We start from the raw sequence: 12487 nt of genomic DNA, 5'->3' as shown, positions 1-12487 counted from the left end.
AAGCACTTACATTTCTGATATTACAAATAAACACCGATATCAACCAACATCTCTTTAACGCGAACAAGTTCATTCACAATCGCAAAACTTTTCTCCCTGTTAACGCTGACGTGAAAAAAAAAATTCCCCCTCCCTCCCCCACTCTCAGAAGTTTCCCAAACAAGCAATATGGCAATAGTTATTGTTGTGTGATGGTGGTGTTATTTTCTTCGTAGTTGTAGTAATGCAGTATATTATTTACTAGGATTTACTGTATTACAAATTTTACTATGTTTTACTGTTTAGAAATTAGTAATAAATAATAAAATACCAGCACTGACTATGAATATACCACTAAAGCCATGCACGTGTAATCGTGTCTAATGTTTGAGAGAACGTTGCTGATAACTGACTAGTTTTGAAATGGAGTTTCTGAGCGTGAAATTGATTTTCCATCTTTACTTTTATCCTGAAAAACAATGTGCTTAAAGACTGAAAAGTGATAATTTCAGGCTTGATAATTTGTTTCAGTGTGCAGATGCAGAAATGTAGTTTTTGCATTCTACTGAAACTGTATTTTGGAAAATTTATTTGTTTGATTACAGTTTAAAAATACTTTTTTAAAGCTTGTTCATGTAGATGCTTTATCATTTGAATATTATGTACTAATAAATTTGAGCATACCTTACTTAAAAATGATCTTGCATGATTCAATTTTGAATTTTTCGACTAATGTGATGTGGCCGAGCAAAATGAATGTTTTTTTATGTTTTAAAAAATGTACTAATTATATTTCGCGAGCAAAAAAGGTAAGTTTTATTAATGAAATAAACATTGAAGTATTTAATGTGTTTATTACTTATTGAATGGGGTAGACAAGACATACAAGCTTAAGGAATCTTTATTCCACTACTCAAATTATGTGAAAATTTAGATGATCATAGTAGCTTACATTATTTTTCCTTTTTGGTCTATTTTTCTTTACAAGTATGAGACTAGAACCACATTTTTACATTAAATATTTTGTGCTATTTTGTTAAAACACATATAATCATTTTTATGCATTCTTTAATTTTCATTATTATTAGTTTGATGAAGAAAATTTCAAATGTGTTTTTCATAAATTGCTTTTGAAATAGAAATAGATTTGTGAATAAGGTTTATGTAATATTAAATGTACTAGTCTTGGGAGTATAAAAAGTGAATTATTTATTTGAAAAAAATTACATTAAGTTGAAACCTCATATAGTGGTTATTTTCTTAAATGACCACCTCTGATAATGGCACATTTGTCAGGACAATAATTAAATAACAGGACTTAAAAATCATTCATAGTTTTGTCAGGCTACAGGAAACTGGCATTATCTCGAATTGTGGAGTTGATTGCTTTAGGAACGTTTTGCTGTATAATCAATTGACTTCGGTGTAGTAATTTTTACGTGGGTATGAATTTTACAGAAGTAATTGAAAGTTTTGACGAGACATTTAAAACCAAAGCTCTTCGGATCATGAGTCTTATAAGGGCACTGTTATAGCATTGCTTTCAAATATAGTTAGAGTAATATTTAAACATTATTTTCGGAAGCCCTTCCACTGGGAATCCGGTTGTTCTCTGCGGATGAAAACCCATATAAATAAATCTTGTGTACAGCCTTATACAAATTCAGTTAAAATTACTGTCATTACAATTAAGCGAATATAGCCACATTTGTTTACAAAAAGTTATTATTGCTAAATACTGCACTATATCAATTTCATTTAGCATTGTAATTTCAGAAAATGCTCGGCATGAGGTATTTTTATATTATATAATCTACTGTCAAAAACAATAGCTACCTTTTCAGTACTTTAAATTTTACTATTGAGAATTTTTATGGTTCAAAATACTATTTCTATACATTATTTCAAGTATTCTTTCTACAATAGAAATCTAAATAACTTGCACGTAAAACACTGACTCAAATTTATTCCAATAATGCATCGCTTTAATTAAATTTATGTTCCTTTGAGATTATATATGAAAAACCTTGTGTAATAATAAATTATTAATATATATAGGTAAATGGTATTTTTATATATTTTTTCGCGGAAAGTGCAGAATCGCCCACTTATTTATTTGGCACTTTGTACAAAAGTAAAAGGAATTGGATTTTTGTCAGTTTTCTTTTGACTTTTTAAGTGAAAATAGGTTGATGTGTACATGAATAAAGTCAAAGGAGTGCACAATGGCATTTTTGTGCAATTCTGAGATTTTTTTTAAGTGAAAATAGGTCGATGTGTACATGGATACCGAGTATGTGCAATTCTTAAAAACACGCCAAGCAGTGGGCGATTCTACACTTTCCCCATTTTTATATAGGAATTTAGTTTCATTAAATTAGTTATTTAGTATAATTATGTGTATATGAGTATATTCATACTTATTCACATAGATGGAATTTTTACAGTACAAAAGTTGAACTTTTTTACATCAAGAACTACGTATACTATAAATACCCATTATGTTATACATTTTATTTATATAAAATCTGTGGAAGATTATATAGCACTAAAAGTGAGATACGGAATAAAACTTTATACGCTATGAGATATTTTCTTAATTCCCGAACTGTGCGTTGAGAATTGGTATTTGTTGAAACTTGTAAATTTTTTTAAATTCATTTTGTTACAATATAATTTATTGTATTTTAGGTACTATTAAGTTTATTATATGTTATCTTCATGTTTCATTTATCTTTTGAGAGATACAGGTAACATTCAAAGTATTGTAATAAGGGGTCGACACAGTGTTTGTATATTATTATTTCTTCACTACATTATATTCTTGGATTCATCCTTTCTTCCACGCAAAACATCTATGTGTATGCATGTCATAATAAGCTGCAGGATGTTACTATCATTGGTAAGCGAGCTTTAAGGGGATAGCAAGTATGCTAAATTTGAACTCTATGTTAAGTTTCTAATTTGCAAGTCCCGTATTCTTTTTGCTTGCTTGTTAATAATGTTTCTCTTCCTGAAAATTTGGGTTTCTTCTAGTTTTGTTTTTTAATTTGGTTTAGTGAATTGTAGGTAACTTAAAATTTAAGCAGATGCTAGAAAGTACCATCCTTTGGCAATACATTTCTCATTAGGTATCAAATTGTTAAACAAGCTGATGTGATTAAATACAATTGTTTAATTTCCCAATTAAAGAACTGAAATACAAATATATGCAGTGAGGTACAGTACTATATGTATATATTTATAATGAAATCAATAATATATATACAGTCAAAGTAATGATTCGCAACCATCAAATGAAATGATATTATATATATATGTAATAGATTCTGTACTCGAATACAAGCAGCTGAATCCGTAATGAACAGCAAGAATTTTGATGGCTTAGAGATGTTGAAACTCCAATCCACAATGAATAAGAAATTTGGCAGTCGAGGTAGATTTAATTCAACTTTTCTTTCAGCAAATATGTTGCAGCCACAAACAAGTTGGCACATTATTTATGCCTATTCCAAAAATTAACATTTTTGATAAATGTGTAGTAAGAAACAAGGAGCAGACAGACTGCAATCCAGCTAATACAAAGCGTAAAAAGCAAATGTGTTATGTTAAGGGTGAAATCTTAATTCAGACCGAGTTAATTTTGGTTCTCGGTGCATTTTTACTCGTCTTTGATAGTTAATACTGCTGTAAAATTACTATTAGCTGTTTGAGTTTTAGTTTCTTTTACAACATCAAATTATGTAAGAGTCATATGACATGAATTAATCTCCAAATGATGCAGTGCAGAAAGATTACTATTTTTAGAATAGAGAAGGAAAATTAATTTTACGCTGCTAATTTAATCTTTTGCATATTCCTTATTTTTCTTACATATGTATATGTACATTTATCATTCGATGGTTGTGAATCATGACTTTGGTTATTATCTTTCTATTCTTTTTATTTTCAGAATTATATAAAGGTAGTTTAAAATTTTGTAAAGAGAATTTATACAAATATTTTGTAATATGTTTATAGATATTGACGTGCATTAAGAAGGACGGGCTCGTAGGCTTCTAGATATTTTAAAATTTTTATTTATTCGCATTGAGTTTTATTTAAAATTACTTTACATGCTTTCTCCGCAATTTAGTTCTGTACATTTCATCAGTGCTAATTATGTACTTCTGCTGGTTTATGTTTTTATGGAAATTTGATTTACAGTTCTATATTTGTGTATTGTTTTTTATAGGGATTCTGTATATGGATACCCGTTCTATGCACGATTCTATGTATGGATACTCCACTATGGTATAATGCTATTGGTTCTGTTTATGGGTTTTGTGCAGCGATTTTTCCAAGAGGTACCTTTATTGGTCTGTGGATTTTTGTGTAGTGGTTTTTACAGGATTTGGCGTATGGGTACCTGTATAGGTGTACATGATTTTGTTACTGGTTTTTACAAAGCATTACCCTACGGAATATCCATTTTTTCAATGGAAATTTGGCCAATGGATATGCATATAAAGTTTTGATTTTTGGCTATGGGTTTTTACTGGGATTTTGTTTATAGTGCCTACAGTTCTACAGAGATTTGGCCTACTCGTAACCGTACAGTCGTACGGGTTTCCGTTTACAGGTTTTTTACGGGTATTTCGCCTACAGGTACCTATACAGCCGTGCAGGTTTCTTTCTATGGGTTTTTACGGGTATACGGCCTATGGGTACCCGTACAATCGTACGGGTTTCTTTTTATGGGTTTTTACGGGAATTTGGCCTACGGGTACCCGTACAAACGTACGGGTTTCTTTCTATGGGTTTTTACGGGGATTTGGCCTACGGGTACCCGTACAACCATACGGGTTTCTTTCTATGGGGTTTTACGGGGATTTGGACTACGGGTACCCACAGAGCTGTACGGGTACCCGTAGGCCAATTCCCCGTAAAAAAATTTTATGGGTTTCTACGGGGCATTTTTAGCAGGGTGATTATGAGGATGAGGCCTACGATTGGAAGAATAAGAGAAGGGAAAGCACTAATACAGTTCCGTAAGGGCTAAAAGTAGCCAAAACTTCATGTCAGGAGCTAAAAATGGTTTTAAAACCCGAATGACACTGGTAACTGATATTAGCAACCAACTCAAATCGGAAACGTGTCACAACTGATTCTCAAGCTCTTATTTGGCAACGATTGTTAAAAGCAGTAATGAAGTGGCTTCAACTAGAAGGGACAGAATAAGGTACACAGAAGAGATATAGTATATGTGAAAGATTTAGTTTCGTTCCCACTGGCTTGAAATGCGACATGCACTTGGTTCCAGTGGTGCAACGATAATCGCGATTTGCAGTACCAAGGGCTAGAGTCAGTTCTCTTTACTACTGGGTCTTTTTTCTGTTTGGAGGTTGCTTTCAGATTTGTTGCATTCTTGATGGAGCAACACACATGCAACATGCCTGAAAACATCAGTGAAGAAATATCAGTGCAAATGTACTGGATCCATGGCATAGGCCGGCATTATTTTGAATGGCGGCATTGATCTACGCATTTTGGCCAGCGCAAATATGCATGAATGAGGATATATAAAATAATTCTCTAGACTGTTGTGTGAAACTTTTTAGAGTGCAGTCGGTGATCGTTTTCTCCTAATAGGATATAATATTCGTCCCCATCACATTACATTATTGGCCAACTATCCTTAGGGCGACAGAATCCAGAGGATGTAGTTTCCATATGTATTCCTGATTTAAATCCCTTTAGAACATGTGTGGGAAGCATTCAGAAACAGACCACTGCAGCTTCCACCTAACACTTTCCAGGTAGGAGTTTCAAGACGCTATTTTTTGTGAAAATATTTTGTTGCTGCAGGAACTCCTGGGCAGTCTATTACACAGAATGCAAATCTCTGTAAAGCTTCCACTTTGATCAAGGGTGACTGCAAACCTTATAAATGTTTTTGCATAAATCTCTAAAATACTGTAACACCAACTGTTTCCAATCCGACTATATATCTTATTTCAAATATGCTTATTTAATTTAATATTTTGCAGAAACAGACAATTTTTCATATAGATCCTATGACAAAACTGAGGTTCTTAGCTGAAAAATCAATCTTTCAAGTTAAATAATTTTTTATAGTTGTTGCTTTAATGTCCCCCCCAAGTGCGAAATAAATGCGAAATTGATCGATAATATTGAATAAAGAATAAATCTGTACTCATATTAATACGGCAGGCATCTGAAAATTGTAACATATTATCTTTTCAAATGTTTAGTTTCATCTTATCTTTTCATCCTACCTTTGATTTTAATCATAAATTTGCTATCAAAGAACTAATTTATCAAGAGATTCGGTACATTTTTTTTAAATAACGATTTTGATAGAAAAATTTTAAGAACAGTGAAATTCAGTGATTAGAAAAAAAAGATAATATCAATGCAACTAATGGAAATAGTAAGCAATTAAAGGCAATAGTTATTCCGCTAGCAATGCAATAATGAAGTCCATAATACTGTACGCATGTTCAAATATGCTTTATTTATATTTATAATTTCTTGACTGGATACTAGTATTACAAAAGCAGTAAAATTTTAAAGCAACAAAATTCGATATTATGCTTTTATTTTAAATGATAAATAGCAGAAGACTATGTTTTTAGTCCTATAAATCTCTTCTACCAAACGGTAATAAAATAAGACAAGCTCAAAAATTGTCAAACATTACGTAACGAGACAACAAAGACGAAGAAAAAGCATTGAAGACCGGTCGCGGACATTTAGCCGACAACCGCTTAGCCGACGAGACACTTAACCGACACCAGTTAGCCAACAAGACATTTAGCCGAAACTGACACTTAGCCGACATGGGCACTTAGCCGACACGAACACTCAGCCGTCAGGACATTTAGCCGAAACGGACAGTTAGCCGACAATGAGTCTGGTTCTTCCCAATGCTTTCGGATTTCTAATACTTTTAAATTTCATTACTATTTTGCTCAACACATCATGCTACATACATACCCGTATAAAGTCGTTTCGCTCCTTCCATTAATGAAACTTCCTTTCCCTGTCGAAACCACCAGCGGCCGTGCGGTAAAGTCGCTGAACACTGGTAGTTCGGTCCGAGGTTCGAATCCCAAGAACGGGTGTTTTCGTGGTTTTCTCCATGTGTAACTTGTATATGAGCCAATTTCCCTTAGTTCCTCCACGAAGGCATCCCTCCCCTGAGGCAGATAGTCCTAGTGTCCTTTGCCATAATTAAGCAAACCAAACCAAACCAAACCTTTCCCTGTCAGGAAGTAGAGTGATTGAAGACACCTCAGGCAATTAAACTGAAAATGAGTCATTACGCGTTTCATCTTGAAATATCTTTCAAAAATTGCGGTTATTATTCCCGGGAAAAGGAATTTGAGAGGTAAGCGAAATTACTTAGCTTTCTAACGTAATTGTAAATGATTGTGTCCAAAAGGTAGACTAAGGCATTTTTCAAAATGCCGTAGAAGAAAACTCTTCCTTTTTAACGCGTTCAAATTGTTTTTAAATCTGCAAAGGTGAAAATTTTCAATTGCTACTAAGGAGATGGAAACGTCGGAGATAATTTAATAGTAAAAGTAGGTTTGAAATTTATTAATTAAGCTTATAAATATACTTCTAAACGAAACATAATTCTTCATACAATCCTGTGGATTTATCATGATCGCGTCTCCAATAATACACTACATTCAACGTCTTAGCCTTTAAAATATTTTTAAGGCCTGATACCTTTTACATTCTCAGGCATTAACCTCTGTTTTCGTAGTTTTCCAGTCGTATAGGGGTACTGGAGTAAGTGGCTCACATAATTATAGAGCTTGTGGAATTCAATTTTTTAGAAGTAATTTAAACCTGACATTGATATGAATTTTACAATCTTGGAAAATTTCATACGTTGCTTTAATTAATCAACGTTTCAATCATAACACATAATATATTTTCAATAAAATCTTTAATTTTATGTTTTACAGATAAGCTCATTATATGAAATATTATCAGTCTTCCGTATTAAAAGTATGAGAAATAATTTTATCTCATTTATTTTGTAAATGCATTAAAATAAGAAAAGTTTTCTATGTAATATATTTTATCTATAACATGACCTTAATAATGAAGTAAAAAATAATTGCATTTATTAATTAATATACGCAGTTCAAATTGTTTTCACTATTAATAAATAACTGAAATATTTGTGTTATAAAAAATAAAAAATTAAGAATATTTTATTGAATAATTGCAATTAACTATAACGTATAAAACATTGTGTATTCGACCTCATTTCGAATCGTATGCAACAAAAGAAAAATTAAAAAACAAATATTATTAAATTATAAACTCTTCTACAATTTTAAACCAAATTGGTCAAACATGAGTATTAGCAATTTTTCAACGAATAAAATATTAAAAGCAAATAAACCGTTGGGATCCGAAGTTTTTGGCAAATCGGTCTACTTTTACATGCACTTAAATATTCTTAAAAATGTCAGACTTCATTTCCCCCCAAATCTTTTGCATTTGTGCATAATTTTTGGATTTTTTCGCTCTGTCTTAGTGGCATCGCTATTAAAATAAAATAATTTAGGTTCTAAATTAATGTAATAATGCAGGAAACAAAAATTAAAGGTTAAAGTTCTACTTTAAGCTTTGGTTTCTTTCCAGAATCAAATATATAGAGCAGTCAAATTTCTGTGTCATAATACGTGATGTTACTTATAAATACTATGAGAATGATGCCAAAATGAAAACGAAAACGGGTTAAATAACACTTAGGACTTTTAGATGAATTAAGTGGTCACACATCAGTTAGAGAACCAGACTGCTACGGAATTTTATATCTTTCTTTCTGCTCATCATGACAGAAGTCTCTTTAAACATGTATGACAATGATTCCGGAAGTGAAGTAGGATAAAAAAGGGACGGGGAAATGAGGCAAAATACTTTGGATTTAGTATATTTACAAGAAGGTTTAGTATTTCTATCTACGAAGACACAAATGTAAAATTTTAATTAAAGTTTTATTCTTCATAAAAATTCATAGAACATCTTTGAAACATAAAATAAACGCGCAGCATTTCTTTGTGTTGTTTTCCTAGCAACCAAAGTGTAAATGTTAGAAACTCTACTTTACAGGGGCAGACATCTTACCGGAATTTGAGCTGAATACTGAATTTGTCATGCCGTAATTCAAAACCATTCTCAGAAACCAAACTATTTTCAGCAAATCACAAATGATAATCATTAATCAGCAAATTTCAAATCAAATTTTCAGCAAATCACAAATGCTAATTTCAGCAACTGGTTTGGTCGCACACTGGGACTTCTTTGTTCGTAAGTAATTTCATACATTACTAAAGGACACCGAAGTTGGTGCACTAATTGACTTAATTCACCATTTTACTAAGAGTCTGAAATATAAACTAATGGAGGTCTCGTTATGCATATCAGAGCCACTTAAACTTTTAAATGGTTGATGATTCTGCAACTATTGAATGCAGATTAATTAAAGGGACAAAATCATTAGGCTGTACATAAAAATAACGTCATTCGATCACTTTTAAAGGAAAAAATGCCCTGTTTATCAACATATAAGAAGGAAAAAACTGAGCTCAATGATCCGGGTAACAGAGTGGCTCTCTTTCTCTCTCTCTCTCTATATATATATATATACACGTTTGGTGTGGCTGATTGAAAAGAATGTGTACTATTAAATGTTATAGTAATCCCATATACAAAGTTTTAACTTTCTAAAGCTAATCGTGTTTTAGTTATGAGAGATACATACTTACGTACATGCAGACGTCACAAAACAACTATTTTAAATCCATTTTACAATCCATTTTTGGAAAAAAAGTTTCTTTATTCTGTTCGTTCGTACAGATTTCAGACAAAAGCACGCATTCGAGTGACGGAAATGGATTCCAAATGGATTCTAGCGCTGCCAAAATGGATATTTTCTTTGAAATATGATACCTGGATTTTCTCACGATTACAACACGTCCTTTACTTCGTATAAGAAAGTAAAACGCAGACATCTAGTTTCAGTTAAAAATGCATACAATTTTCCTTTTTATAACACGGTTTCCTACAAGACGGCTTCACTCTTTAACGATAAGAAAGTTACAGAAATACTCATGTAGCATGGCAACACGATTTCGTTCTAGTACGTTAATAAATATGCGTAAATCCTCTTATAATACATTATACATGCATATATTTCGATAGAAGATTTTTTCAAACAGTTATAAAATTAATTTATGTATTATGCTAACGTGTTTAGTATATATAATAACTTATTTATTTATGCACATAAAATAATATAAATTTCTCGAATAAACGCATTCTTTTACAGCGAAAAGCTTCCGAATTTGTGTCATGCCCTTCATTTATATAGTATGTATCTTGCGCTTCAAGTATTCAAGCGGTATATTTTCATGAATTTCATAGCTGATATTTCGAAGAAAACTTTTTGGATATGAGGTACTAAGTAACTTTTTTGGATATGCGGTACTAAGTAACTTAACAAGTTTTGCTAAAAGTATTTATCGTGATATTATATTTCAGTTTCATATTTTGTCTAAATGTAAGAAAGTATCTTTTAAAAGAAAATTTATTTCTTTGGAGATGAAAAGATAAATTCTGAATTCTTTGTTAAAAGGAGAAAAAGCACCTTATGCTACAAAATGTGTAACTTTAAACCAGACGACTGCGAGATTCATTTAAAAAAATCTGTTTTTAAAAATTTTTGGGAAGCATTCTTCTTTTTTGTAATTTTTAGTTTAGTATAACGCGGTTTCACACAATACGGTATCTTCTAGAAACTTATCTGCCGTGCTATAGGAGGTATAAATGTGCTTAAAAATACGGTGTGAGAAACAAATACATTAATAAAGAAATGAAATTACTTACAAAAGTAAACAATCTACCACTAACTTTCATATTAAGTGTTAATTTATGAATAAGTAGTTTATTTACTAATTAACATTAAACTGAAGCTGCATTTTAATTTTATTTGAAAAAAAATATGTTTATTTAAATATCCTTAAACCTATTATTTAGAAGCCAAAAATAAATATGAGTATATTATATACTCTAGAATTTATTTTAACCCAAAAGTTTAGAATAATTCAAACGTTCGCAACAACAACAAACGCTCATTCAAATCTGATCGATGTAATTGAAGCGTAATGAAACCCAAATTTAATTTATGCAGTTTTCTGTTCGTTATCTTGTACTTGCACATGAACCAAATTCATAATTTAGTCCAATTTATTTTTCGAATTTGAAGAAAGGATTCTTATTTCTGATATGTTAATTGTTATTAAGGCTTCTGCCATTTCCCTATAACTTACGGTATATAAATTCTTCATTTTCATTAGATAATTAGAATAATTTTTACTAATACGAATACTTTCTTTTGAGAACATTTTTATATTAAATTTGTTACTAAAAATGTAAGCATTTGTACTTAAAATCCGCTATTAATTGAAAGAAAATCAATATATCTTTAAGACTTTAATTTCGACTCATAGTTACAAAAAATTCCATCTCACAATTTCCTTGATATAGCAATATATTCCTTAATTTTATTATTATTTTATTCCCACAAAGCATTCCTTAAGAATATTTATAAAGATTTTATTTCTTACTTAAATTATTGTACACAACTGTGCATAAAAAGTCGGCGTGAGTATAATGTTTAATTCAGAAATCAGAATTAAAAAATAAAGGAATTTCTAACATTTAAATTTAATATACTCTCTCTGCAATTAATTAACAATCAATTTTTTTTCTGTAAACAGAAGTGTTTTTAAACAAATAATATCAAACTAAATCTTTGGAGGCCTAATTTTTGTTCTGCTGATTTTTATACTTCTTTTAAAAATCCCCAAAAGTAAAAAGTAGCCACTTACAACTTCTGCTTCAGTAATATCCGACAAAATATTTGCTATAAATGTGTTTCGGGGTTGACAGCTCTCATTACCCCTATAGCAAATTAATGTTTTCGCTAAAATTACGCATCACTGAGCCACAAAAACATCCTTTTCCGTTTTCTTTTCATTTATTTCGATGGTATCTGACTTCACCTCAAGTTGTTGTAGAGATTGTCGCCGAACTATTTGATTCGCTAACAACTGCCAGATTCTGCACAACGATGGTCACGTGGTTTTTGTGAACAAGGTTGTCATGGCTACTTGCAAACGAATATCGCGAATGATTGCTCATCCTTTTTAGCTTCGAGCGACATTTACAACTTTTTTTATACTTTTTTCTCTCTTTTTTTTTACCATTTTTTAACCTTACCGTGTTGCATCTGCCTTTTATTCCATTCATTAGTCAAAGTTACGTAGGAAAAAAAGTATTGAAGATTGGGATTATTGTGGTTTACTCGCAAAATATTATTTTTCTCTCATTAAAAATAAGAGGTTTTTGTAATTAACGAGGCATAGAGTAATTAAGTATTAAATGCAGAAATTGCACTCTAAAATTAATATTTACA

General features: G+C 31.2%; 1 protein-coding gene across 2 annotated transcripts in view; it reads right to left on the bottom strand.

Moving 5' to 3' along the window:
- Positions 1 to 12094, bottom strand: part of LOC118182093 (uncharacterized) — a 145136-nt gene extending 133042 nt beyond the window's left edge. For both annotated transcript variants that reach the window (XM_085813399.1, XM_085813400.1), the window contains exon 1: positions 11901 to 12094. The gene's annotated coding sequence lies outside the window, so the exon portion shown is untranslated. The remainder of the gene's footprint in view (positions 1 to 11900) is intronic.
- Positions 12095 to 12487: the final 393 nt, after the last annotated feature.

The sequence above is a fragment of the Stegodyphus dumicola genome, chromosome 3 (assembly GCF_044657685.1).
Source record: "Stegodyphus dumicola isolate Sdum_Otavi_A_Nest chromosome 3, ASM4465768v1".
Classification (NCBI taxonomy): Eukaryota; Metazoa; Arthropoda; class Arachnida; order Araneae; family Eresidae; genus Stegodyphus; species Stegodyphus dumicola.
The sequence above is the reverse complement of the archived record's forward strand: the minus strand, read 5'-3'. Positions and strand labels throughout refer to the sequence as shown.